General features: G+C 52.1%; 1 long non-coding RNA gene across 1 annotated transcript in view; it reads right to left on the reverse strand.

Moving 5' to 3' along the window:
• LOC140391415 (uncharacterized) overlaps positions 1-15,361 on the reverse strand; it is a 46,122-nt gene extending 30,761 nt beyond the window's left edge. Inside the window, exon 1 of the long non-coding RNA XR_011935055.1 lies at positions 15,009-15,361. This is a non-coding gene — a long non-coding RNA (uncharacterized lncRNA). The remainder of the gene's footprint in view (positions 1-15,008) is intronic.
• Between the last annotated feature and the right edge of the window lie 9,034 nt (positions 15,362-24,395).

The following is a 24,395-nucleotide window of genomic DNA, read 5'->3' on the forward strand; positions in this document are numbered from 1 at the left end:
GACATCTGTCTTATATCTATCTCCCCTCAATTTAAATGTATGCCCCTCGTGGTAGACATCACCATCCGAGGAAAAAGGCTCTCACAGTCTACCCTATCCAATCCTCTGATCATCTTGTATGCCTCAATTAAGTCACCTCTTAACCTTCTTCTCTCTAACAAAAACAAGTCCCTCAGCCTTTCCTCATAAGATCTTCCCTCCATATCAGGCAACATTCTGGTAAATCTCCTCTGCACCCTTTCCAATGCTTCCACATCCTTCCTATAATGCGGCAACCAGAATTGCACGCAATACTCCAAATGCGGCCGCACCTGAGTTTTGTATAGCTGCAACATGACCTCATGGCTCCTAAACTCAATCCCTCTACCAATAAAAGCTAACACACCGTACGCCTTCTTAACAACCCTCTCAACCTGGGTGGCAACTTTCAGGGATCTATGTACATGGACACCGAGATCTTTCTGCTCATCCACACTGCCAAGAATCTTACCATTAGCCCAGTACACCTCACACGTTTCTGCATTAAACTCCATTTGCCACCTCTCAGCCCAGTGCAGAAGCTTATCTATCTCCCTCTGTAACTTGTAACATCCTTCCGCACTGTCCACAACTCCACCGACTTTAGTGTCATCTGCAAATTTACTCACCCATCCTTCTACGCCCTCCTCCAGGTCATTTATAAAAATGACAAACAGCAGTGGCCCCAAAACAGATCCTTGTGGTACACCACTAGTAACTGGACTCCAGTCTGAACATTTCCCATCAATCACCACCCTTTGTCTTCTTCCAGCTAGCCAATTTCTGATCCAAACTGCTAAATCACCCTGAATCCCATGCCTCCGTATTTTCTGCAGTAGTCTACCGTGGGGAACCTTATCAAACGCTTTACTGAAATCCATATACACCACATCAACTGCTTTACCCTCATCCACCTGTTTGGTCACCTTCTCAAAGAACTCAATAAGGTTTGTGAGGCACGACCTACCCTTCACAAAACCGTGTTGACTATCTCTAATCAAATTATTCCTTTCCAGATGATTATACATCCTATACATCCAGGTAGTTCCTTTCTCTATGCGGTCGATCCAGTAGCAGATAACGTTCTCGCAAAACAAGGGGTGGAGGACTCCACTGCGGACTTTGAGACCATACTCAAAGCTTTGGACATTTATTTTAGCACACCGCAGAACACTGTTATCGACCAAGTGGTTCACTAAGCAATGCAGGCAGAACTTAAAGCACCGAATCAGGTTCGAATCCAAAACAACTCCAAGGCTTCACATGGCAGTGTTGACTGGGTGGGCCCACGTTGGTGGCCACAACTCCGAGAAAGCCCACAAAACGGGCAGAGGCCTCACCCACATGAAAGCCAACTGAATTGGCAAAAAAGAACATGAAAGAAAAACCAACATGAATGCCAGAACTGCCCAGCATGGGGGTGGGATGTTTCTAGTGTGGCAAAATGGGATATTTCCAGCATTTCTAAAAATCCAAAATTTTAATTGGAGTAGAAGGCAAGAAGGTATTTATTAAACACACTCCATTCAAGAAATAGAAAATCAAGATAAAGGCACATTTACAGTTCCTAGGGGAGGTTTAAAGTCAGTCCAGATTATTGGCCAGTTACAGTGCAAGTTCAAGGTTTCAATACACCTTTGAAATTGATACTGGAACTGCTATTAACATATTAGCTGATGATCTCGAATGGCTTCTGCCAATTACCCTTCATCCATCAGACATTAAAATACAAGCTGCAGGCAGCATAGACCTTCCAATTAATGGCAAGAATATTGCTTCCCTTCACTAATAAGGGCACCAGATCATTGATTCTCTCTATATTATCCACAATCAATGTATAACATCATTGAGTGGCAATGTTGGCAAGCTTTTAGGAATCCAGGAAAAAACAGATGATGCCCACCATTTGAATGACTTACTGTCTTTCATGCAACAATCTTCAACCCAATGGAACTTCAACCTTCAACTACTGAGGAAGGTTATACAGTCAATAGCATATTTCCCTGAGACATTATCCACTAGACCCAGGTTAGAGATTGAAGTTATGAATCTCTCAGTTCCTCATGATGTAAGGCAAGAGGTGAGAGATACAGAAAGCACTGCAGCAGATCTGCTAGACCTGAATTGTCTCTTCCTAGAAGGAAATAATGAGGAGGAAACCCTTGCACCACTGAATGATCTGTTGGAGATAGAGGTCCCAGACGATGATTTGTCCTTTCAGTTGATTGATGCACCAAATGAAGACTCCTTTGTCTTTTTAGAGAAATCAGCTATGTTTCCATGGCTAAACAGCATTCAGATCTTTGTTCCACTGAACTCGCACCAGGGCAAGATCCACTCTCTCCCCCATCAAAAACAATGGAGAAACCAAATCAAACGCGGAACATTTCCCGTACCTGGAGAGCCACCTGTCCTCTAAGGCTGATCATCGATGCAGAGATCCAAGATCGTGTACAACCCGCGAGTGCCTCCTTTGGACACCTAAGGATAAGAGTTTTTGACAAGTTCCTCATGTACATGGCGGTTGTCCTCCCAACTCTTCTATACGACTCAGAAACTCGGACTATGTACAGACGCCACCTCAAGGCCCTGGAGAGGTACCATCAAACACTGTCTGAGAAGGATTCTGTGCATCAGCTGGGAGGACACGCGTATTAACAGCAGTGTGCTTGAAGGTGCCACGGGCACCAGCATAGAGGCCATGATCATCCGAAATCAACTCTGCTGGGCCAGCAATGTGTTTAGGATGTGAGAGTTCTGACTGCCAAAGCAAACCTTCTTCAACCAGCTCAAGGAAGGCTTCCCCAAACAAGAGGAGGACAAAGGAAATGTTTCAATGACACCCTGAAGGCTTAGCTCAAGAAATGCAACATAGAAGACAACACCTGAGAGTCCCTTGATCAGAAGACACCTACCTGGAGAAACCTCCTGATTGAAGGGACAATATTCTTTGAGGACACCTGACAGCAAGAGAAGGCTTGGAAAAGGAGTCTAAGAAAGTAATACCGGCAATCTAGAGTCCAAGGGCCAATCCCACCTCTTGAAATACCTGCCAGGTGTGCGGTCGAAGATGTGACGCTAGGATCGGGCTCATCAACCATGCAAGTGCCCACAGAACCCATGACCAGTAACATAGAGTTTTTTTGGTGGACAATAAGACTCGTTAGTGAGTAATCACCGAAGAAGAAGATAGCAATGTATTGCCTAGTTTATTTCCTGTGATCCATGAAGAATCTTCCAGAGAGAATTAATTGCCTGAGTCCATGTCAAAGGACCATTCTGGCACCAGAGCTGACACTTTCCAATGGTGAAAGTCGATGGACATCCATTCTTCATTTCCAGCTGGGAGCATTCTACACTCTGGAACTGTATATCAGTTGAGGCAAATTCTTCAGAACCTTTGCAGTAGCACAATCTTGCGCAGCAATCTTATCTCAGGGTTAATCATCAACAGGAAATTCATCTCATTAAAAAAGATAAGGCTGTCTTGTCTCCATATCCTAAACAATTTTTATTTTTGCCTGGAAATGGAGTATCTCACGCAGAGGAAAGTGTGGCTCTTTTACCACCGCCTACAGAGATTAGACGGGCCTCCTGAAACACCATTAGAAAATAATTTCTTCTTTTGTTGGATTTTCCTTCATCAGGGCGCCTCGCTAGCACAGTGTCTAGCATTGTTGCTTCACAGCACCAGGGTCCCAAGTTCGATTCCTGGATCGGGTCACTGTCTGTGTGGAGTCTGTACGTTCTCCCCATGTCTGTGGGTTTCCTCCGGGTGCTCCGGTTTCCTCCTGCAGTCCAAAAGACGTGCAGGTTAGGTGGATTGGCCATGTTAAATTGCCCTTAGTGTCCAAAAAGATTTGGTGGGGTTACGGGGATAGGGAGGAGATATGGGCTTAAGTAGGGTGCTCTTTCCAAGGGCTGGTGCAGACTCGATAGGCCGAATGGCCTCCTTCTGCACTGTAAATTCTATGAATCTATGAAGTTAATTGAAATCTTGGATTTTCAGTGCCTTTTCAGTCGTCACTGCAGCAGTGAATTATGTGACTGTGACAGTCGTTCGCGAGTTGAAGATTGTTCTTCTTCTGAAACTCTTTCCCTGTGCGCATCAAGGGAGTAACAAGTTCCTCAGGGAGTCTGATTTCTTCTCTCCTATCTCCTATCCCTAGAGGGCTAAAAGTTTGATTCTTTTCAGTCTTCTTTCTCAGATCAGTCTTTCCAAGTTTTTCTTTCCTGAAATGTTGAAATGTCTTTGTTGTCCTTGGAGTTAAGTCACCCTGTGACCTACATTCTGCGCATCAGCAATGCTGCTAAATTGCTGTCCTTATGTTAATCTCCTCCAAGACAAGGAAGAAACCCCAATGCCGGGATTCTCCGAGCCCGCGCCGCTCCAACTCTGGGCCGTCGATTCTCCGGTTGCCGGAGAATCGGCACCAATCGCGCCGGCGTGGTCGCCGTGGCGCTGGTCGGGGACCGTTGAAAGCGGCCCGCGCGGCGATTCTGCGCGCTCGACGGGCCAAGTGCCCGCCGAGTGCCACCGGCGTCGTTTGCTTATGGTCCTACCCGGCGGGACCTCGCCGTTCTGGCTGCAGGGGCCGTCCTGGTGGGGGGACGGGGGGAGCCGACTCTGGGGGGGGGCCTCCATGGTGGCCAGGCCCACCATCGGGGGCAGCCAATCGGCAGGCCCGGTAATTCCGGGTGGGACCTATGTTCCTCCACGCCGGGCCCCTGTAGGGCTCCGCCATGTTGCCCATGGGCATGCGCAGACCCATGCCGGCCGTGGCAGGCCGGCTTTCGGCGCCAGAGCAGCGCACAGTGCTCCGGCCCTATTCAACCCCCCGAGATTGGGGAGGTTGACTGGTCCTGGAGGCCCGTTGACGCCGCCGTCGCTCACGCCGGTTTTGACGCCGGCGTCAACACTTGGCCGGGATTTCAGAGAATCCCGGCCCCAATGACTCCAAGCCATCTTCGGTAAGGGCCACGAGATTGAATCTCTCAGATCTGTGACTTGGAGAGGGGATGAGTAGAAGTTGGAGTTCGGTAGAATCTGAAGTTCTAAAAAGGGAGTTACAGGAATGCAAAGCTCCAGGGTCCCAGGTTCGATTCCCGGCTTGGGTCACTGTCTGTGCGGAGTCTGCACATTCTCCCCGTGTGTGCATGGGTTTCCTCCGGGTGCTCCGGTTTCCTCCCACAGTCCAAAGATGTGCACGTTAGGTGGATTGGCCATGATAAATTGCCTTTAGTGTCTAAAATTGCCCTTAGTGTTGGGTGGGGTTACTGGGTTATGGGGATAGGGTGGAGGTGTTGACCTTGGGTAGGGTGCTCTTTCCAAGAGCCGGTGCAGACTCGATGGGCCGAGTGGCCTCCTTCTGCACTGTACATTCTATGAAAGTAAATATTTGAAGGCATAGTTTCATTTGTTATCGTAGATGGAATAGTATAGTTGGAGGGAAAGGTAGCATAAAGGGTTAACAGATAACTGGATAACAGAGGAATATGCTCATGTATGAAATAGATTATGATGTGCCACTGATAAACATCAGTCATGTGTTAGACTTGAGAGGGAGAGAGAGAGAGATAGGTTGGAACACCATGACCAAGAGTAACATGTCTATTCTGTGAGCTGTCGATGTAATACTAATAAACAAGTGTTAAGCAGACACTGGAGTATGCCTGCAGTCTATGGACGAACTAAGTACCATATCTAGAGTCCAAGATAGAAGGAACATCCTGGAACTAAACAATGGTTGCAAGCTGCTTTCTTGAACTGCTGCAGTGCGTGTGGTGAACAGATACCCAAGTGCTGTTCAGAAGGAAATTCCAGGATTTTGACCCTGTGACAGGGATAAAACAAAATAGTTCCAAGTGTTACAATCCCAGTTGGTGTTATAACTAGATGGGAAGATACCAGAATGGAGCCCTGACTCAAAAAACCCCAAAAAACTTTTACTTTTTTAAAAAACTGTGGAGTAACAGTAACAGGATCACAAATTAGTTTAACAACACGAAATACAACATTTATTAGACAAGAAAAATTGGATGATGATACTATGCCCCTTTAATCCCCCATTATCTTAGCAAATACTCACATTTGCTAAGATTAGCATGGATCACAAAGTGTATCTTAAACTACAATTGTCTCAGGAACACAGTTCCCTTAAACTCACAAAGTGGCTGTGATAAAACCACACACTCCACTCTAAACCCAAGTGATTGACTGTGGATTTCTCTTCATAATCCCCTCCAGATAATTGTCACATGAAAGATTCCAAACTCCACGGCCTTTGTTGCCCCGCCAGCTGGCGCAGAAATGACATGTCGGGGCGGCACATGCGCGGGAGCGTCAGTGGCCGCTGACAGTTTCCCGCGCATGCGCAGTGGAGGGAGTCTCTTCCGCCTCCGCCATGGTGGAGACTGTGGCAGAGGCGGAAGGGAAAGAGTGCCCCCACGGCACAGGCCCGCCCGCGGATCGGTGGGCCCCGATCGCGGGCCAGGCCACCGTGGGGGCACCCCCTAGGGTCAGATCGCCCCGCGCCCCCCCCCCCAGGACCCCGGAGCCCGCCCACGCCGCCTTGTCCCGCCGGTAAATAGGTGCTTTAATTTACGCCGGCGGGACAGGCAATTTATCGGCGGGACTTCGGCCCATCCGGGCCGGAGAATCGAGCGGGGGGGCCCGCTAACCGGCGCGACGCGATTCCCGGAGACTTCGGCAACTGGCGGGGGCGGGATTCACGGCAGCCCCCGGCGATTCTCCGACCCGGCGGGGGTTCGGAGAATGACGCCCACCGGTCCAGGTTTTCCGAATGACTCTTTTAAATCCAGCTGCTGCTCCATTTTTAACAATCAATCCATTATCCAGGATTGTAATTTCCTGCTTCAGGATTTCTTTGTCTGGACAGTTGAACAAACTGTTCACAATTGCTTTAACTATCGATTCCCAGACTCTATGGAGATGGTATCAAACTTTTGAATTACCTCTGAAGTCTGCTTTCCCACTTTAGCTCTAGTTACTGCAGGTGTCTTTTTCTCTCTCAACACTTTGTCTGCTTCTGCTTCTCCCTTGAATACTCCAGAGTAATACCTTGGTCACTGTTCTATTAACTTCAGTCTTCTTCAGACATTCTTTCCGTCCCAATTCCCTGGTTACCTGGACTGCATCTGGTTCTTTGGGAAGTTTGCCTCTTTGTAGCCTTTGTCCTTCCCAGTCTTCATTCTCCTGGTAGAAATGACAGATGTTCACTCCCTGGTGTGCTATCTTCAACTGTAAACAAATTCAGCTAAAAACTAAAACACAAAAGCCTTCCTACCTCACAAGATATCCAGTTGCTAAGCAACAACTGCTATTCTGCCAATCTCTATTTACTCTTCATGCCATAACCCTCTCTAAGCAGTAGTTAGCACTGCTGCCTCACGGCGCCGAGGACCCCGGGATTTGATCCCGGCCCCGTGTGGAGTTGACACATTCTCTCCGTGTCTGCGTGGGTCTCACCCCACAACTCAAAGATATGCAGGGTAGGTGGATTGGCTATGCTAAATTGCCGCTTAATTGGAAAAAAAACCCTCTCTAAGCACAATAGAAGGACAGTTTGAACTGAACCAGCCTCCACACATACAAACACCGTTATCCAGTATGAATCTAACTATAGGTTTTACCCAGCTTTACACAGAAACATTAAATTAAACCCACTTAAACTATACCTAGAGCCCGATCTAACGGAAAGGTTTCCAAGTGAGGTAGCGAGCGGGAACAGCGGGTGTTTCCTGATGGCCAACCCAGCGAGGCTGTCACCTGTATCTAATGTTAATTAGGGCACTTAATGATACCCCATGGGCGTCAAGCCGGAAAAGACTGTCCCACCAGCTGATTTGCCTGGGCCGTATTCAGCAGCTCCCTGCTAATGAGCGGGAGCAGATCTTAAACCAATCCTGCAGAGCAAACCCCTAATGTACAGTTTACAGTACATTGGAGCACAATGTCAGCACCATGAGTGGTGGTGTCCAAGGCATTGATCAGTCAGTGGTGGCCATGGCTGAGGGCCTCGACTGCATGTCTCACCCACTGGGGCATGCCCCTGATGCAGGGGGACGTTGCTGAGGCGCGTTGGAGCATTTCCCAGTCACTGGGGGGGAGGCCATGTCTCAGTCACACGTGGATATTGCCAGGGTGTTTCGGAACATGTCCCAATCTCAGGTGTGCATTGCCGGGGCGCTGTGGGGCATGCCCCAGGTGCAGGAAGACATTGGTGAGGCACTGCAGAGTGTGGCCCTGTCACAGAGGGGCATCGCTGAGGGCAATGACATCATGGTGCAGACAATGGGGAGCCGCCACGGCTGACAGAGCCAGGTGATGCAGGGGCCTCTGCAGCTCAATTTGGTTGTCCCTCTAGCCAAGGGCACTGACCAGGAGGAGGGAGCACTGGAGGACGACCCAGAGCCATCCTTTGGGGAGATGACGGCAGTCACCAGCTCACTTCAGGAAGCATAGCATGATACCCCCCGCCCCAGTCTGCATCAATGGCTCCGAAGTGGAGATGGTCGATAGCTTTAAGATCCTGGGGGTCACCATCATCAACAGTCTGTCCTGGTCCACTCACGTTGATGCAACAGTCAAGAAAGCCCAACAACGTCTCTACTTCCTACGGAAGCGAAAGAAATTTGGCATATCTGCAGCGACTCTCACAAACGTCTACACATGTGCCATAGAGAGCAGCCTATCCGGCTGCATCACAGCTTGGTATGGCAACTGCTCGGCCTAAGATCGCAAGAAACTGCAGAGTGTGGTGAACTCAGCCCAACGCATCACACAAGCTTGCCATCCTTCCATTGATTCTGTACACACCTCCTGCTGCCTCAAGAAGGCAGACAGCATTATCAGAGACCCCTCCCACCCAGGCATTGCCTTCTTCCAGACCCTTCCATCAGGTAGAAGGTCTGAAGACCCGCACATCCAGACATAGGAACAGCTTCTTCCCCACAGCTACTAGACTCCTCAACGACTCTCCCACGGACTGATCTGTTCCCTGTAAGAAGACTGTTCACGTCGCCCTATGCTGCTCTTGCTCATGTATTTGCTTTGTTTGGCCCCTTTTTCCGTACTGTAACCAATCACTGTTTGTTGATGTACCATTTGTCAATGCACTCTGTCGATTATTCTTTTTTCTCCACTATGTACGTACTGTGTACACTCCCTTGGCCGCAGAAAAATAATTTTCACTTCGGTACATGTGACAATAAATCAAATCAAATCAAGCAGCTCATTCTGGACTCCCGCCACTGACAAAGGGGCTGTGGTTGACAAACATACAGCCTCCAAACAGGAAACAGGCAAGAGCATAGTGAGGTTACCAGCATCTGATTCAACTCGCGCTCTCTCCCCTACCTGCAGCTCCCAGCCGCAGGACATGGCGGAAGAGTGAGTGAACACCACTTTCCGGACTCCTGCCTCAGGCAAAAGGGGCTACAGCTAACAAACACACGGCCTCCAGACATTAAACAATAAACCATCAATAGTATAACAAAGCTACCACCATCCAAACCAATTCACCCTCTCTCCCCTTCCCACAGCTCCCAGCTGTAAGGCTTGACGGAACAGCAAGTGAATGAATCTTTCTGGATTGAAGACCGACGACAAAAGGGGCTGCGGTTAAGAGACACACGTCCACCAGACTGATATGCAATCAATACGCTTTTGTCCACGTGGAGTCATGTCGATTCAGCTTTAATCAGATAGAACTGTACCCAGCAGCGAAGTTACAGAAGTGAAGGCTGCTGGGACGGCATTGGTTCTTATACCCCGTCTCTCAGGGCGGGGCTATGTACATTGCCCAATGGTAGACCCCGCGGTCTAGCCAATGGTTATTCCTCTCTCTGGTACCACAATACCTGGTATTACCACATTCACCCCCTGTTAAAAAAAGAATCGGCGGGGTGATGGCCAGTATTACTGTCGCCTTTTCATGGTAGGACCAGATATTGCAGGTACCATGCTCTCGAGGGTTACAGAGAAAGTTCTTGCGTTGTTAATTTTCCTCATGGTGCTGCAATCAGACGATCGGGCGGCCTGGTCGTCCTACTGGAGCGTCTAAGTGTCGGCGGCGATCCTGGTGAGAGCCCCGGCGGTAGTGACTCCGGGAACGTGGTGTCTTCCTCCCAGGCAGTTTCGTCACCCCTAGGCGGTGCTGTAAGGTTGAAAGATGGGCAGAAGGAAGGGGTGCCTGTAGGGGGCGTCAGTGCCTGCTGGGCTCTGGGTCGGGGTTCTGGCGGCAGTACTGACCCTCCGGTCAGGTACGGAGGGGTGGGGGGCTGGTGGCAGTGGCTCGGGCGTGCGTGGTGCTCCGGCGGGCACCAGGTCCCGGAGGGAGACCATATCTTGGCGACCGTCGGGGAACGCTACGTAGGCGTACTGGGGGTTGGCATGCAGCAGGTGGACCCTTTCGACCAGCGGGTCCGACTTGTGCGCCCTCGCATGTTTCCGCAGCAGGACGGGTCCGGGTGTTGCTAGCCAGGTTGGGAGCGAGGTCCCAGAGGAGGACTTCCTAGGGAAAACAAGGAGACGTTCATGAGGTGTCTGGTTCATGGTAGTACATAGCAGTGACCGAATGGAGTGCAGGGCCACTGGGAGGACTTCTTGCCAGCGGGAGACTGGGAGATTCCTGGACCGAAGGGCCAGCAGGACGGTCTTCCAGACCGTTCCGTTCTCCCTTTCTACCTGCCCGTTTCCCCGGGGGTTGTAGCTGGTCGTCCTGCTCGAGGCGATGCCTTTGCTGAGCAGGAACTGGCGCAGCTCGTCACTCATAAAGGAGGACCCCCTATCACTGTGGATGTATGTGGGGAAACCGAACAGTGTAAAAATAATTTGGAGTGCCTTGATGACGGTGGTTGTGGTCATGTCTGGGCAGGGGATGTCGAATGGGAACCGGGAGTGCTCATCAATCACATTCAGGAAATACGTGTTGCGGTCGGTGGAGGGGAGGGGGCCTTTGAAGTCCATGCTGAGGCGTTCAAAGGGAAGCCTTTATCAGGTGCGCCCTCTCTGGTCGGTAGAAGTGCGGTTTGCACTCCGCGCAGATTTGGCAGTCCCTGGTGACAGTCCTGACCTCCTTGATGGAGTAAGGCAGGTTCCGGGACTTAACAAAATGGAAGAACCGGGTAACTCCCGGGTGGCAGAGGTCCTCGTGGAGGGCTCGGAGGCGGTCTACTTGTGCGGTGGCACAAGTGCCGCGGGATAGGGCATCAGGAGGCTCGTTCAGCTTCCCGGGACGATACAAGATCTCGTAATTGAAGGTGGAGAGTTCGATCCTCCACCGCAAGATCTTGTCGTTCTTAATCTTGCCCCGCTGTCCATTATCGAACATGAAGGCCACCGACCGTTGGTCCATGAGGAGAGTGAATCTCCTGCCGGCCAGGTAATGCCTCCAGTGCCGCACAGCTTCCACTATGGCCTGGGCCTCCTTTTCGACCGAGGAGTGGCGAATTTTGGAGGCATGGAGAGTGCGGGAGAAGAAAGCCATGGGCCTGCCTGCTTGGTTGAGGGTGGCGGCCAGAGCTACGTCAGACGCGTCGCTCTCGACCTGAAAGGGGAGGGACTCGTCGATGGCGCGCATCGTGGCTTTTGCGATGTCCGCTTTGATGCGGCAGAAGGCATGGCGGGCCTCCGTCGACAGGGGGAAGGTCGTGGATTGGATTAGGGGTCGAGCCTTGTCGGCGTAATTAGGGACCCATTGTGCATAGTACCTAAAGAAGCCGATGCAGCGCTTTAGGGCCTTGGGGCAGTGAGGGAGGGGGAACTCCAGAAGGAGTTCGGGGTCGGGGCCTATGACTCCATTTCGCACTATGTAGCTGTAGCGCACAAAGATTCCGTGAGACGAATAGAGTGAAGTCGATGAGGCTTTATTAAGCGTGTCTGTTCCCCCGCAGCTCGATGGTAGAATGGCCTGCGGGGGAGGACTCCGGCTTCTTATACTCCGCCTTCAGGCCGGAGCTAGAGGTCAACGGCCAACCAGGACCCGGGATCTGTCAACCAATGACATTAGGGCTTCCAGTCCCACATGACCCCTAATACATACTACCACAGTAGCCTAGGATGACGGTCGGTGCTAAACACGCAGTTCTCCTTATTGTAGGTCAGATTCAGGAGGTGCGCAGTCTGGAGAAATTTACGGAGGTTGGTGTCGTGGTCCTGCTGGTCATGGCCGCAGATGGTGACGTTGTCAAGATACGGGAACGTTGCGTGTAAGCCGTACCGGTCAACCATTCCGTCCATCTCACGCTGGAAGACCAAGACCCCGTTTGTGACACCGAAGGGAACCCTTAAAAAGTGGTAGAGCCGCCCCTCTGCTTCGAAGGCAGTGTACTGGCGGTTGCTATTACGGAGGGGTAGCTGGTGGTAGGCAGATTTGAGATCCACCGTGGAGAAGACCTTGTATTGCACGATCCTGTTTACCAGGTCGGCAATACGGGGGAGGGGGTACGTGTCCAGCTGCGTAAACCGGTTGATGGTCTGGTTATAGTCGATGACCATCCTATGCTTCTCCCCGGTCTTACCCACCACTACTTGAGCCCTCCAGGGGCTGTTGCTCGCTTCGATGACCCCTTCCTTCAGCAGCCTCTGGACCTCGGACCTGATGAAGGTCCGGTCCTGGGCACTGTACCGTCTGCTCCTGGTGGCGATGGGTTTGCAATCCGGGGTGAGGTTCGCAAACAGGGAAGGCGGGTCGAGCTTAAGGGTCGCGAGGCCGCAAACCGTAAGGGGGGATATAGGGCCGCCAAATTTAAAAGTAAGGCTTTGTAGGTGGCACTGGAAATCCCGTCCCAGAAGGGTGGCTGCGCAGAGGTGCGGCAGCACGTATAGGCGGAAATTGCGGAATTCCCTGCCTTGGACGGTGAGGTTCGCGAGGCAGAACTCTTCTATCTGCACCGCGTGTGACCCGGAGGCCAGGGAGATCCTTTGTTGGGTGGGGTAGGTGACCAGAGAACAGCACCTTACCGTGTCGTGGTGGACAAAACGCTACGTGCTCCCGGAGTCAATGAGGCATCACGTCACGTGGCCGTTGATGCCGATCGTCGTGGTGGCCTTTGCTAGCGTTCGGGGCCGACTCTGCTCCAGCGTGGCGGAGGCCAGCTGCAACAAAGGGTTTTGGTCAGGCGGCGGGTAGCCAGCCGCGCTGGGGGCTTGGGGCCCCATCCAAGATGGCGCCGGCCATGGATCGCAAGTGGAATCCGGGGACTCGGACGATGGCGGCGGTGAGGAGCAAGCTGGCGGCGCGCGGTGCTCCAGCGTGGCGGAGGCCAGCTGCAACAAAGGGTTTTGGTCGGGCGGTGCGTCGCCAGCCACGCTGGGGGCTTGAGGCCCCATCCAAGTTGGCGCCGGCCAGGGATCGCCCATGGAGTTCGGGGATGGAGACCCCGACGATTGGACCGGCGAGGGACAGAATGGCTGTGCGTACTCCTCCAGCATGGTTGCCAGAGGGGGAAAGAATGGCTGCGGCTGCGACGCTGCCTGGCGGGGCAAAGGCTGCGGTGCGCGTTGGGCCGGCGGGGCTGGGAAAAGGGAGTGCGGCAGTGGGCCTGGGACGGTCGGGATGTGGAAGAACGGCTGTGGTTGCGCAGCGGGCGGCTGGAGGAATGGCTGAGGGTAGTCATCGGATACCGCGTTCACCGCGCGGGTGAGGCAGACCGTGGCATAGTGGCCTTTCTTGCAGGTGACGGTGCGGGTCGGGCAGCGCGCGCACGGGTGATTCGCCTGGCCGCAGAAGAAGCAGCGTTGGCTGGCGGCGGTAGCGGGGTGCCTTGCCGCGCAGGCCTGTGGAGTTAGCAGGTAAGTCTGGGGGTTAGGCGGGTAAGTCTGGGGGGCTGCCGCGGCGGGGTGCCACACAGCCCAGGGGGGCGCGGTGCGCGCGGGGGTGTACACAAGGGCATTTTTGTACACCACGTCCATGGACCCTGCCAGGGCCCGGGCCTCGTTGAGGCCCAGCGTCTCCATTTCGAGCAGCCTTCGGCGAATGTCGGGGGAGATCATACCTGCCACAAAAGCGTCTCAAATTAAAAGTTCGGAGTGCTCGTTCGCCGTCACCGCTGGGCAGCCGCAGTTTTGGCCCAGCACGATCAGTGCCCTGTAGAAATCTTCTTGCATCTCATCTGGGCTCTGCCGTCTCGTTGCCAGCAGGTGACGGGCGTAGACCTGATTAAGTGGACGAATGTAGTGTCCTTCCAGCAGTTCCATGGCTTTATCATAGTTCGCCGCCCCTTCGATCAGGGGGTAGATCGCCGGGCTGACCCGCGAGCGTAGGAGGTGCATTTTCTGCCTTTCCGTGGGAGTGTCGGCAGCCGTCTCAAGGTAGCTCTGGAAGCACGCTAGCCAATGCTTAAAAATCTCGGTAGAATTTTCTGCGTGCGGGCTGAGGTGAAGGCACGTCGGCTTGATACGGAGATCCATCCTTCAGAAGTACTTATCTGATTAAATTGAAGAGCAATCAATACGCTTGAGTCCACGTGGAGTCATATCGATTCAGCTTTAATCAGATAGAACTGTACCCAGCAGCGAAGTTACTGAAGTGAAGGCTGCTGGGATGGCATTGGTTCTTATACCCCGCCTCTCAGGGCGGGGCTATGTACATTGCCCAATGGTAGACCCCACGGTCTAGCCAATGGTTATTCCTCTCTCTGGTACCGCAATACCTGGTATTACCACACAGACATCAACCAACAATACAAAACCCCTCCCACCCCATTCCCCCACAGTCAGAGAGCGGGGCGAAAGAGTGAGAGGACCCCCTCCCAAGCGCTGGCAGAAGGACATCTGATCCCCTCCCTTTCCTTGCTCCAGGCCTCAGAAGCAAAAAGGGGCTTCAACAAAAAAGCCCGAGGCATTAAACAAGAAACAGCAAGAATACAGTAGCAAGCATACGACTTCCGAACATTAAACAACGTGCAATAGTACAAAGGCACCAGCAATTTACACGGCCTCCAAACTTGAAGCAAAAAGCAGTCACCATCACACGAAAGTCATTCACATCCTTCAAAGACGCATCTTCGCGACCTCCAAGGTGTCCAGTTGAAGTGAGCCACCACTCTCCTCCTCCTGCAGTCCCAGCATCTGGTCACATGCTCCACCCAGCCATTGATCCAGGCCGCAGAAACAAAAGAGGCAGGTACAATGCACAGCTTCAAGACATAAAACATTAAACAGCCAGCAGTTCAAAGCACCGCCAAATGACAAAGCAGTCCTTCAAACCTCCAGCAAGTTGCACAGTTGATTTGGGCCGCCACCTTCCTTTCAAAGCACTGGCAGCGGGCACCTGACTTCCTCCCTTTCCTTGCCCCAGGCCACAGAGAAAGAGGCAATAATAGCAGCGCACGGCTTCCAGACATGAAACATTGAATAGGCAGCAGTACAGATAAAAGCGCCAGCAAACTGTAAAGCAGATCGAATACCTTCAGCAAGTCACTCAGGTGATACTGCCACCACCCTTCCCCCTTCCTTCCTTACTTCAGGCAACAGAAGTAAAGAGGTAGCAGCAAGCAGACTCACAGCATCCAATGGCAGCAACAGTAGTCCTCCAAGCAAGCAGGCAGGGAGTCAGGCAGTTTTAAAATCCAGCCACAGGCATAGCCCTGAAGAAGTCCCTGCCCCCCCCGCCCCCCACTCTCCCCTCAGCCCAGGGGCAACCCCGCACTGGTGGCAGCCGACACCCCTGACTGGGCCCAACCCCTACCAGGGTCTCCACCCCTCTCCACCCCCCTCCCCCACCCCAACAGCTCCAGTGCCCCTATGCTGAAAGCGCATTTTCTAAGATGGCTACTCACCTCCTCCGATCCCCACAGTAGCCATTTTGCTAGCTTCACGTTTTTAAATAGGTGTGCTAAACAATGCCCCCGTGACCGCTTGCTGGGGAGGTGGTTAAATCACGGAAGGCTGCTAATTAGGAGGCCCTTCCCGTTAATGGGGTGGAGATTGGCCTTAATTGGTAATTATTGGTTTTTCACCACGCTGCAGCAGGGTCCTGAGCTCACCAACGAGAGCGGGCTGGTTAGATCGAAAACCTTTCGCCGCCTGACACGCTTCCCAATTTCGGACTCTCCCGTGATCTGACCGGCTCGCTTGGATTCGCACCGGGCATAGCACGGCCGTTAGATCATGCCCCTTATTTCTAATATTTACCAATACAAATATAAATCCCTTAAAACTACCTTTGTTTTCTTTACACAAGGTCAGGATGGGATACGGTTTGGAGGAAACTTGCAGGTGCTTGAGTTCTAATGCACCTTCTCCCTTTATCCATTAAGATGGTAGATGTCATGGGTTAGGAAGGTGCTGTTAAAGAAGTCTTGGTAGTTCCTGCAGTGCAACCTGTGGACGATTTGCACGACTGCCAGTCTGTGTCAGTTGTGGGGGAGTGAATATTTAAGGCAGTATATCAGATGCTAATCAAGCAGTCTGCTTTGTCCTGGATGGTGTCGAGCTTCTCGAGTGTTGTTGGAGCTGCATTCATCTGGGCAAGTGGAGAGCATTCCATCTAACGCCTTGTAGTTGGTGGACAGGCTTTGGGGAGTCAGGAAGTGAGTTAATTACCACAGTATTCCTAGCCTCTGACCAGCTCTTGTAGCCACAGTGTTTATATGGCTAGTCCAGTTCAGTTTCTGGTCAATTTTAACTCCTAGGATGTCGAAAATGGGAGATTCAGCGATAGTAATTCCATTGAGTGTCAATGGGATTCACTCTTGTTGGAGATGGCCATTGCCTGGCACTTGTGTGGTGCAAAGTTGACTTGCTACTAATCAGCCAAAGATTAGATATTGATGCAGATAAGGTAATTAATGAAGCAGCTATAGATGATTGGGCCTATGCCACTGAGGAATTCATACAATGAAGGCCTGTGACTGAGACGATTGACTTCCAACAACCACAACCATTTTCCTTTGGACTCAGCAGGTGGATATTTTCCGTGATTCCCACTGACTCCAGTTTTGCTGGGGATATTTGGTACCCACACTCAATAAAATGCTGCTTTGATGTCAAGGGCAGTCACTTACACCTTGCCTCTGCTTTTTAGCCCATACACGGACCAAGTCTGTAATGAGGTCAGGAGCTGAGTGGTCCAGGTGGACCTCAAACTGAGCATCATTCAGCAGGCTACTGCTGAGTATGTGTTGCTTAATAACACTGTTGATACTCCCTCCCACTATTTTGCTGATGATCAAGCGTAGACTGATAGGGTGGTGATCAACCATTGGATGTGTCCTGCGTTTTGTGGACAGGACATCCTGGTCAATTTCCACATTGTCAAGTAGATGCCTGTGTTGTAGATGTACTGGAACAAGTTGGTTAGGGCTCTGGCTAGTCCCGAAATGTTGTCAGGGCCCATAGCCTTTGCGGTGTCCTCTGGCAGTCATAATATCCACTCATATATATAATGAGATGCAGACAGGCAGTGATTGACACACAGGATGACCAGTAAGCACACAACACAGTGCAGCCAATCACCAGACAGGACACTACCACTATAAAGCCAGAGGGCGCTAGGTTTCCCGCTCTCTCAGGACCCAGCCACTGAGACAGTCAGAGTCCACGAGCTAGCAAGTGGAAACACCATGCGGTAGCTAGTAAGTCTGGTCAGACTACTACAAGGTCTCCAGTCAGTTCAGTATAGTGTCGACCCACAGCTGAATATGTATATCAGTTCTATCGTTGAATAAAACAGTGTTGGATTTTCTCCAGTGTTAGACGTCTGTTTCTAGCTTCCCTGCATCGATTGCAGTCCACATCGAACCTACCTGCCTGACACATCATGGTACCAGAGTGATACTGATCTTGACGGACCTACCTCGAGTTAATATGCATTGACCAGCAAGCAGCCATCTGGTGAAATGGAAAACATCCAGCCTCCTCCGCAGCTCCACATCTCCGGCAACCTCGGCGCCAATTGGAAAATCTTCAAGCAAAAGTTCCTCTTGTACATCGAGGCCCCCGACCTCGAAGCAGCATCGGATGCCAGGAAGATCGCGCTATTTCTCTCCACTGCGGGGAACCACGCTATCCACATCTACAACTCCCTTACGTTCGCTGACGGCAAAGACAAAACAAAATTCAAAACAGTCCTGCTGAAGTTTGACAGCCACTGAGGCATTGATGTGAATGAGAGTTTTGAACGGTACTTTTTCCAGCAGAGGCTTCAGGATAAGGAGGAACCTTTTCAGTCCTTCGTCACCCATCTCCACATCCGAGCGCAGACATGTAACTGACATGATATTCAAACACACACATCATGATGGACACACCAACAGACAAATCAGAGCACACAACACCACAACCAATCACACACAAGGACACCAACCACATAAAAGCACGAGCACAACACCTAGTGGACAGTAGGACTGGGGACAAAGACACGGACAAGACCTGTTACAAGATCACAAACAGGGAATCCCCACGTGCAGAGTATCAAGACAAAACTGTACATAGAAAGTTTAAATAAAATAGCGTTGTACCATATACAACCGTGTTGGCTCATCTGTGTGTCAGAACGCCCAACACCACATGGTACAGGAGTGGATCGATACCTGCCAACTAACCTGCCATTCTGGACATGGACCGCACCGACAAACCGCAGCCGTTGCAAGTCGCGGGGAACCTAGGTACTAATTGGAAGCTCTTCAGGCAGCGATTTGACCTGTACATCCGAGCCAACGAAAAACAGAGTGCCTCGGATGAAACGAAGATTGCAATGCTCTTCTTCTACGCAGGTCAGCACGCCCTCGACGTCTTCAACTCACTGGTGTTCGAAGAAGGCGAAAACCAATCCAAATATGACACGGTCATCCTCAAACTGGACCAGCACTTTAAGGTTGAAGTGAATGAAAGTTTTGAAAGATACCTCTTTCAGCAACGCCTGCAAGGTAAGGAGGAGCTTTTTCAACCCTTTTTGACGCACCTCCGAATTCTAGCGCAGTCCTGCGGTTACGGCAGCACCACAGAGTCCATGATCAGGGACCAGATTGTTTTTGGCGTTGCCTCCAGTGGCCTACGCCAGCAGCTTCTTAAAATAAAAAGCCTCACCTTAGCGTCTGCTGTGGAAGCCTGTGTCCTCCACGAGAATGCAATCAGCCGTTTTGCCCGATTTCAGGCGTCCGAGTTGGCACGGAGGGGGTCCCCAGCCGTCGAATCGGCAAGCCAGGCCGCCCACGACGCCGAACGCATCCAGGCCGTCGATTACTTCCCGACCCACGGCCCGGACGACAGCGGCCGCTTCCCGCGCTTTTCGCGGTCTCCCGCGCTGGTGCGCGCCAAAAATAACGGCCACATCGAGGAACGCACTGCGCAGGCGCGCCCACCGCAAGATCGCACTGCGCATGCGCAGTGGCGCAACGAACGCTGTGACGTCATGACGTGCGGCAATTGTGGAGCTGTACACTTAAAAGGGTAATGTCCTGCTAAAAACCGACAGTGCCTCAGATGTGGCAAGGTGGGCCACTATGCTGCCCACTGTCGTTCGGCTCAACCCATGGATCCTGCACATCCCCGACAATCTCGCAGACAAGTCAGGACCGTCCAGCCCACGCATCAAGACTTCCAGTTAAGTGATGCAGATGACCAGGATGCCTTCCGCGTCTCCGTCATCGATGTCAACAAGGTCAATGCCATCAATCCAGCCGATGAGTGGTGTGCCACCCTGACGGTCAACCGATCGCGCGTCACCTTCCGTCTGGACACCGGCGCATCCGCCAACCTGATTGCATATTCTGCATTCCAGGCCATGAAGGTCAAACCACCCATCACGCCATCCCGGCTCAAGATGGTTGATTATAACGGGAACGTCACCCCGTCCATAGGATCTTGCCAGCTACAGATAACTCACAAGATGCACACGGCTACACTCCCCTTCGAAGTTGTCGGCTCATCAAAAGACTCGTTACTGGGCGCACAGGCGTGTAAGGTCCTTCACCTGGTACAGCGCATTATGTCTCTCTCTCCAGATGAGATATCCGACTTCCCGGATGCTGAGTTCCACGCAAATCTCCATTCCCTCCTTGCTCACAACCAGGAGGTTTTTGAAGGCATGGGACATTGCCATACACGTACAAGATTCGACTCAAACCGGACGCCATCCCTGTCGTTCACGCACCTCGCAGGGTTCCTGCGCCACTCAAAGACCGCCTCAAGTTGCAGCTGCAGGATCTTCAGGACCAAGGGGTCCTATCCAGGGTCACGGAGCCCACGCCATGGGTCAGCTCCATGGTCTGTGTAAAGAAGCCCTCTGGCGAGCTCCGCATATGTATAGATCCTAAAGATCTGAATAACAACATCATGCGGGAACACTATCCCATCCCGAAACGAGAGGACCTCACCAGCGAGATGGCGCAAGCCAAAATATTTACCAAATTGGATGCGTCCAAAGGATTTTGGCAGATCCAATTGGACCCGGCCAGCCGAAGGCTATGCACGTTCAACACCCCTTTTGGCAGATTCTGCTACAACCGGATGCCATTCGGCATCATTTCAGCATCTGAAGTTTTCCACCGCATTATGGAGCAGATGATGGAAGGCATCGAAGGGGTACGTGTATATGTGGACGATATCATCATTTGGTCCACCACTCCGCAGGAACACATGCATCGTCTACGACGTGTCTTCACCCGCATACGACAAAATGGCCTGCGTCTCAACCGCGCCAAGTGTGCCTTCGGCCAGATGGAGCTGAAATTCCTCGGGGACCACATCTCACGATCTGGGGTCCGTCCCGATGCAGACAAAGTTAGCGCCATCACAGCCATGCCACGGCCGGCTGACAAGAAGGCTGTCCTAAGATTCCTGGGCATGGTCAACTTCCTTGGGAAGTTCATTCCCAACCTGGCTTCTCATACAACGAATATGCGCCATCTCGTAAAAAAATCAACAGAATTCCACTGGCAGCAATCGCATCAGCTGGAATGGGAGGAGCTCAAGCACAAACTGGTCACGGCACCAGTGCTGGCGTTCTTTGACATGACTCGCCCTACAAAGATCTCAACAGACGCCAGCCAATCTGGTATTGGAGCGGTACTCCTGCAAAAAGACAGCACGTCGTCATGGGCCCCGGTTGCATATGCCTCACGAGCCATGACCCCTACCGAACAGCGCTACGCGCAAATAGAAAAAGAATGCCTGGGCTTGTTAACTGGACTGGACAAGTTCCACGACTATGTGTATGGCCTGCCACCATTTACGGTTGAAACGGACCACCGCCCCCTGGTCAACATCATTAACAAAGACCTGAACGACATGACCCCTCGCCTTCAGCGCATCTTACTTAAACTCAGGAGGTATGATTTCGAACTGATCTACACTCCGGGGAAGGATCTCATCATGGCGGACACGCTCTCCCGAGCAGTGAGCACACCACCAGATGCGGAGGGGTTCGTGCGTCAAATTGAGGCACACGTGACTCTGACAGCAGCAAATCTGCCAGCTGATGATCCAAGTCTGGCCTACATACGCGCAGAGACGGCGACTGACCCCCTTCTGCAGCGAGTGATGCGCCACATGACGGAAGGGTGGCTCAAAGGGCAGTGCCCCTAGTTTTATAATGTGCGAGATGACCTTACCAACATAGACGGGGTCCTTATGAAATTAGACAGGATCGTTATTCCGCACAGCATGCGCCAGATGATTCTTAATCAACTACACGAAGGCCACTTGGGCGTCGCAAAATGCAGACGAAGGGCCCGAGAGGCGGTATATTGGCCGGGTATTAATGAAGATATAGCCAACATGGTGCTCAATTGCACAACCTGTCAGAGGTTTCAGCCGGCGCAACCTCCGGAGACGCTTTTACCACACGAGTTGGTGACATTCCCCTGGGCGAAGGTGGGTGTTGACCTATTTCACGCGCTCGGCAGAGATCACATCGTTATTATAGACTACTTCTCAAACTACCCGGAAGTCATGCCTCTCCATGATGTGACATCGTCCGCAGTCATTGGGGCCTGCAAGGAAACATTTGCTCGCCATGGCATTCCAAGGACTGTCATGTCAGACAATGGACCCTGCTTCGCCAGCCGTGAATGGTCGTCCTTTGCCGCAGCATATGGTTTCACTCATGTGACATCCAGCCCTCTACATCCACAGTCGAACGGGAAGGCTGAAAAGGGCGTCCACATTGCCAAGCGGCTCCTGTGCAAGGCGGCTGCTGCCGGATCGGACTTTAACCTCGCCTTGCTGGCCTATCGATCGGCCCCGCTATCCACGGGTCTCTCACCACCGCAGCTATTAATGGGTCGCTCCCTCAGGACGACGGTACCGTCCATCCTGGCACCAACAACAGACCATGAGACGGTTCTTCGGAACATGCAAATGCAGCGTGATCGCCAGAAAAGTCAGTACGACACACGAGCGACGGACCTGCCCCCCCCCTGTCCTCCGGGGACAAAGTACGCGTCCATCAACCATATGGTGGCTGGTCAGCACCGGCCGAAGTCCTCCGACATGTGGCTCCCCGCTCGTTCCTGGTTCGCATGCCGGATGGTTCAGGGCGTCGCCGCAATCGGCGCGCCCTTCGCCGACTTCCACGCTCGCAGCCACACAGTACGCACACGCCAGATCCTCAACAGGCTTCCGAGGATGACTTTGTGGAGCTGCCGCAGATCACGCCCTCTCCATCGCCACCCATGGCCATGCTTGCACATCAGCCGGTGGTTCTTGACCCACCCTTGAGGCGGTCAACCCGAATTCGTCGCACACCCATTAGACTGGACTTATAACACCGTTCATATGTCTAACAAGTTACATAATTTTATATGATAACCTGTTGTTGTTTATCGTTCCAGATATCGTCTGACTGGACAACTGTTCAAGTTTTTTTCTCGTTCACATTCATGTTCTGTTATGGTACAACCTTGTTCATGTGACGCACCCGACATCGCCCCATGTAAATAGTTACGTCATATGCACATGCTGTACACAACACACACACACTCTTAGATGCACTCACAACGCGATCATATTTATTACCACGTAGGCACATATCTTTGTAAAAAGGGGGGATGTCATGATATTCAAACACACACATCATGATGGACACACCAACAGACAAATCAGAGCACACAACACCACAACCAATCACACACAAGGACACCAACCACATAAAAGCACGAGCACGACACCTAGTGGACAGTAGGTCTGGGGACAAAGACACGGACAAGACCTGTTACAAGATCACAAACAGGGAATCCCCACGTGCAGAGTATCAAGACAAAACTGTACATAGAAAGTTTAAATAAAATAGCGTTGTACCATATACAACCGTGTTGGCTCATCTGTGTGTCAGAACGCCCAACACCACAGTAACTATGACTCGACGGCTGAGTCCATGATCCGGGATCAGATCGTTTTTGGGGTCCACCCTGACTCCCTTCGGCAGCAGCTCCTGAAAGTCAAACAGTTGACCCTCTCTGTCGCTATCAAGACGTGCGTTGTCCATGAGCATGCTAAGAATCGTTACTCCCACATCAGGGCGGCAGAAACTGCAAAGCTGGCCTCCCTCGAGGTGGAACGGGTGCAGGCCATTGCACAAATGCAGGGCCTGAGCATCGAGGAGAGTGGCCGTTTCGCGCGCTTTTCCCGGGTCCCTGCGCATGCGCGCCACGACCGAGTGGACGACGAGCCCGACAACCCAACTGCGCAGGTGCGTACGTCGACCGACCACACTGCGCATGCGCGATGGCACAAGGAACGCGCAGACATCGGCTTCATGACGTGTCCGAATTGTGGCTCCGCCCATTTAAAGCGCCAATGTCCGGCAAAAGGACGCCGGTGTCTATGGTGTGGTAAGCTTGGCCACTACGCAGCCCTTTGCAGATCTGCTCCACCGTTCAGCAGCCAGCGATCCCAGCTGCGGTGCAGAAGTGTCCGCTCAATAAAACAAGGCATGCCAGATTCCGATCCCGACAGTCCAACAGACCTGATGCTGAGTGCCTCAAGTCCCCATACCAGGTGGGCATCATAACTACGCATGCGCTGCCTTCCACCACAACGGCAAAATGCCTCTCGATCCTCAGTGTGGATCCCGACAACGAGTGGTGTGCTGTCCTCACAGTTAACAAGGCTCTCATCCAATTTAAACTGGGCACATGCGCATCAGCGAGCCTCATCTCAAAATCCGACCTCGACACCATCGGCGCCAAACCAAGCATTCTTCCACTGGCCTGCCAGCTCCTTGACTACAATGGCAATGCCATAGCTGCCAGTGGCTCCTGTCAACTAGGGGTATCCAACAAGGCGATCAAGGCAACATTGCGGTATGAAATCGTCGGGCCTGACAGAGCGTCCTTGCTCGGTGCTCGAGCCTGCAAGCTCCTGAACCTGGTTCAGCGAGTCCACACCATGTCATCATCACCGGTGACGG

The sequence above is a fragment of the Scyliorhinus torazame genome, chromosome 15, assembly GCF_047496885.1.
Source record: "Scyliorhinus torazame isolate Kashiwa2021f chromosome 15, sScyTor2.1, whole genome shotgun sequence".
Classification (NCBI taxonomy): Eukaryota; Metazoa; Chordata; class Chondrichthyes; order Carcharhiniformes; family Scyliorhinidae; genus Scyliorhinus; species Scyliorhinus torazame.